The sequence below is a fragment of the Vicugna pacos genome, chromosome 3 (assembly GCF_048564905.1).
Source record: "Vicugna pacos chromosome 3, VicPac4, whole genome shotgun sequence".
NCBI lineage: Eukaryota > Metazoa > Chordata > Mammalia > Artiodactyla > Camelidae > Vicugna > Vicugna pacos.
Genome location: NC_132989.1, coordinates 114,704,610 through 114,710,046, shown reverse-complemented (window position 1 = coordinate 114,710,046; position 5,437 = coordinate 114,704,610). Strand labels below are relative to the sequence as shown.

The 5,437-nt window shown below is 33.5% G+C and overlaps 1 long non-coding RNA gene across 1 annotated transcript; it reads left to right on the top strand.

Moving 5' to 3' along the window:
* Positions 1-219: 219 nt before the first annotated feature.
* Positions 220-5,120, top strand: LOC140690008 (uncharacterized). Its single transcript, XR_012065195.1, has 2 exons — positions 220-1,353; positions 4,861-5,120. It is a non-coding gene; the product is annotated as an uncharacterized lncRNA (long non-coding RNA).
* Positions 5,121-5,437: the final 317 nt, after the last annotated feature.

Genomic DNA, 5,437 nt, shown 5'->3' with positions numbered 1-5,437 from the left:
TTGATTTTTGCTTTTACTCATTCTTCTTCACTTTTTAACTATATATATATTTATTTACATATGTTTTATATATGTATATATTATATGATAGTAAATATATTATATACATAAATTTCTACTGGTCTAATTTGCTCTTAAGCCAATTTACAGAGTTAAAAATTTCAAATACTGTATTTTTTTCACCTCTTTGCCTAGTTTTATAAATTTCCAATTCTCCATTCTTCCCTATAGCTTGTATGTATTTTTTCTAAATTTCCTTGAACATGTAAATAATGGTTTTATAGGTCCTTGTGTACTAACTCCAATGTCTGAACCAACTATGAGTGGGTCTCCTTGGACTGTTTTTCTTTTTTTATTTGATGTATTTTTTTTTGTCTTTTCATGTCTCGGTTTTGGTTTTTGTTTTATAGCAGAATGATAGAGGAAAACATGTGGAGGCTCCAGGTGCTGCTTTCTCCAACAGGAAAGATTTTTAGATAAGGATGTTAAAGGACTGATAACCTCAATTCAATCAGGATATGGAGCTGAGATGAGATTTAGTATTATTCACTTTTATTTTGTTTGTTTGTTCGTTTGTTTTTTCCTCCTGTTCTCTGGGTGTAGGTTTCTAGGATTTTAATTGTGAGCCTGGTGGGCATCCATCTCCTTAGCTCTAAAAAATATGATTGGAAATTCAGCTTTGCCCTTTAGAATTACCAGCTTCATTGTTGGGCCACACACCATTGTAATTTGCCAATATCATGGGGGAGAGACAAGATGTGTGTTTGAGGAATTTCCCTTTTGTGGGACTTGGTTCCTAAACACTTTGAGACTGTAAGATATTTTACTGTGCATTAGAAAAGCCTCTATTCTAGCTCTAACTTATTCTCTATATTACCAACATCCTTCCTAACATTGGGCATATGTTAAATCTATTTAACTTTGGATCCATTCTTTCCAATAATTTCATGATTTTTTAAATTTTTATTTTATAAAGCTTTTTTACCCTTGGGTAGCTAATTCATGGCTAGCTTATTTGGAAAGTGATTTCAGGAAGCATATGAGAGATTAGGGAAAGTGCAATTGTTACTATTGTTGCACAACAAATTAACCCCACGCTTAGAGCCTTAAAATTATCATTTCTGTTTTTTTGTGTGTGTATGGGCTTGTTTGTTTGTTTTTTTGTTTGTTTTGTTCTTGAATTTTTGGATCAGGAATTTGGGCTGGGCTGCTAGAGCCCACATTTTATCTATAAATAAGTTACATTTCTTCCACATGAAAAATTCACTTATCTCTCCCCATGAGCCCTCATCCTGTTACAGCAATGGAGCTTGCATCATTACCATCCACATCACCTGAGAACTTGTGGGAAAGGTAAATTCTCACTAACTCTCTCTCCAGAGCTACTAACTCAGACACTTCGGGAGTGATCTCATGTAACTCTATTTAACAAGCCCTCCCAGTGAATAAGTTAGAATGTAACCTATTTGACACTGACTGAGGATATAGTGAGACCAAGTCACTGAAGTTTCCAACATTTCTGGTTTGGACAAATTAATAAATCAGCTAAGATTTCAAGAAACGATTCAAAGATTGCAAAGAGGGCTGAGATGTAATTATGATTTAAACATATTGTGTGTGTGCTTATAGCATATCCAAATGACCATATCCCAGCCATATCCCAGCAGGAAACTAAACATATGCCCCCCAAACTGAAGGCAGTGATAAGGGCTGAAGTTATAAATTTGAGAATCATCAGCAAACTGTTGGATAAAATTGCTATTTTGAGCAAAGTTGCCCAAGGAAGGCATGTAGAAAGAGAATAACAATGAGCCAGAAATAGAATTCTGGGGATTTATGTTGTATAGCAAGTGTGCAGTGAGATGGAGAAGAGAGATCAGTGAAAGGAAATGGTAAGGAAAGACTGGAATTAAAGAGATCAAGCCAGGAAAGAGAAGAGTTGTGCAAGATGTATTAGTCAGATGGTTTCAGTTCCCTATCAATAAAAATTCATTCAATTTTTTTTTTTTAGCCCAGAGGAGGAAATTTAATTCATTAAATAATAGGGACATCTGAGTGAGACTTGCTTCAGCCCAGATGCCTTAAGTAGTTCAAAAGATGTATTAATATTCTTTGTTCTTGATTTCCCTTCATGTTATTTTCCTCATTATTGGCTCAAATCTCAAGCTGATTCCTGCCTTGGGAGGACCATCAGCAGCTTCAGCGAACATTTTCTCAGATTCAAATTTAGTTGGAAGGAATGTCTTATTTTCACAGTAGCTCCAAGAAAATTCTGGGAGTCACTCTGATTGCATCATCTTTGAAGTAAACACTGAACACAAGGAATTCAATGCTTGTATTGGTTTGGCCTGGGTTACCTGCCCATCCCCTAAAGCCAAGAGTAGCCACCAAAACAACATACACTAAAACTGCAAGGTACCTAACTCTTCAAGGAAAATACAGGTTACTTAATGAATAAGGAGCCAGAAGCACACATATGCACAGAACATGCCCAATAGATGTAAGTGAATAAATCTTCAAGGAGTGAATTATTGATGCAAAATTCTATAGAAAGATTCATGAAAATAGTAGTCATTAGTCATTAGTGGGTCATTATTCCCCAAAATATGATTGTGTTTTAAAACGGCTGGTAATGGGATTTTTCTCTTCCAAGACTTACACTAAATGCAGTCTTTTTCACACAAGTTAACTTTTTCCTTGTAGCATCCAATTAGATTATTATTCTAACTCTTTAAAATATGCAGTTTTACCTATGGGAGACATCTGAAACAATTTCTTGCAATGGCACATATCCAAATGGATTCCTACTCTGTATTACTTTCCAAGGTAACTAAATATTAGTTATATTTTTAAAAATCACCTTTTCAAAGTTCGATCTTGCTTTCATAACAGCAAAGTAAATGTATTTACTGAACCACCATGAAGATGTTTAAATTGAAACTCAAACACATTGGTGAATTAGTCCATTATTTTCTATCAGTTTTCCTTATCAAAAAATGTATTTAAAGTTTCAATGCATTTTACATATTTTGGGGACTGCACATTTTTCAATATTTTCTTCTTAAATAAGTTTTATAATTTAACAATTACTTAAAATTAAATACAGGAAGTAGTTGATTTGGAAGAATCAGCCAAGAAAGAAAAATTAACTATATTTCCTCCTGCTGTGATGACAGACCCAGCTTTGTATTCAGATACAAATATCTTCTTCATAAAATTTTATTAATTTTTCTGCTTCCCTCACTTTATTATTCAGCCTAAAATGTTGCTTGTGGATATTACTGTTCTGAGGCAATTTGCTAAAAATTGCTTCATGCTATTTAAGAATAATATATAAAAATGACTGAAACGAGTAAATGATTGGGTTATGAATTGTTCAATGTCTCATTAGTGGTATTCTGTAACTTAGCCTTCCATACTCAGATGAGGTTGTAGGCTGTTACACGATACTCACTCATAACATTTCACATTCTATGTGCTGTCACAAAATTTGCTCTTTCTTTAAACCCCCTTAGTGGCAAAATGAGAAAGGCTAGAAAATGAACAAAATAATATATCTCTCTAGGACTTGAAAGAAAATCTTTCTTTAGTCTGCATGCTTTTGAAATTTGGGGCAATGTCTTCCTCATTTACTAGTTTTCAGGGACTGTGCTGAAACGATTGCCCTTCCACATTCCTGAACGCTGATCAGAGCTGGAGGGTTTCTTTATAGGAGTGATAATTATACCATAGATTTGCATAAGAAAATAAACATTTAGAGCAGTGTCCTCTAATACAGTCAATGTTTATAAGGAATTATTAATGCAGAAGTCACTTTCTGTATATATTTTTCTCATGAAGTAACATTTTAAGTCATCATTTAATGAGTAAGTGATGCTTCTTTGACCAGATATGTTACAGTATTCTAAAACAATGTAGAGAAACCAGCTGACTACCAAAGGTATTGTACATCCATTACATTCTGTAATACAGGGTGAAGATTATTTTTAGGGACACTTATTCAAGGTTTTTGGGTCATAATATTTTATGTTCAACAAGGTAATATTGTAGTTTGATGACTTCAGCAACTTATGGCCACATTATGCTAGTGATTTACAAAGATTCATTTGATTAGCTTCCAATTTCCCTCTTTTCTTTCCTAACTGAAAATGTCTTTAACTCATCTCATTCATGATCATATTTTATATGAATTTCTATATGCAGAGTTCTGACCTTTCTATATCAATTAGGATTTAAGTTCAGCTCCTAGTAACAGAAACCTGACTTCAGATGTCTGTACTCATAAGGATTCATTGCATCACATAAAAGGGCAGTGGAAGTTGACTCTCCAGGGCTCAGGAATCAGCTCCACCAAGTTGTTAGTGCTCTAATGTAGGTAAATCTTCTATCTATTTTTCCACTTTCCGCATAAAACTTCCAACCATAAGAACACCTCATGTACCAGCATGGCAGTCCCCGTGCCCATCACATCAACATTCCTGAATGTTTATAGTAGGAAGCCTGCTACTAGTACACTCCCTTACGTTGGACGCCAAAGTTCATGAAATAAAGACAAGTTTTTAGAGTGAAAATGAATACAATGTTGAAAACATAAATTTTTTATTCACTAATAACCTTAAAAGGATAATTAGATAAAAGGTATGTTTGGACAATATTAAGTTTCCTGAAAAATAATTTCATCTTATTATAGGCAGAGAATATTACTATATTAATTAATTATAATATTAATATTATTCTCTGCCTATAATAGATCTAGGTTCATAAACCTGCATCTAGGTTTATAAACGTAGCCATATAAAATTATGATTTAACAAATCATTCTTTTGGTAAATTTAAACTCTTCTTTTTCTTTTTTTTTAGGAAAGTCAGACCTCAAGTGTCAATGCTGCCAGAAATGGTAATGAACTAAAGATGGTCCACAGCATCACTGAGTGAGATTGCACACCCTTTTGTTAGCAGACTATTGGTCACATCCAGTAATAAGAAGGTTTATCACCAGTGACTTTGAATACATTTGGACCATTAATAGTTTAATGTGTCAACTACCCTACCAAACTGATTTATTCCTAAAGTTGCATGTTTATTTATAAGATTTATTAAAATATTCATACCTATCTATATGCAGGGCATAAAGTTTATAGTGATTGGACTATTAAATAGTTATGAATTGTCAACAACTCATAGAAATTAATTTTCTTTAATGGCCGTTGATTTCCCAATAAACAGCTTATTGTGCACTTCAGCATCTTAGTGAAATATGAAGTACTTAAAATGGGTATTCTGGTAGTGGCGGTAATAAGGTTTTCAGTAACAATATTGTAAATTGCTCGTGATTTGCTACGATTTTTCTCTCCACATGCTCCTGCCACAAATACTTTATTAACGCATTAAATCTGACATTAAAATAAAGTGACTTAAATCACTCAAAACAGTATTA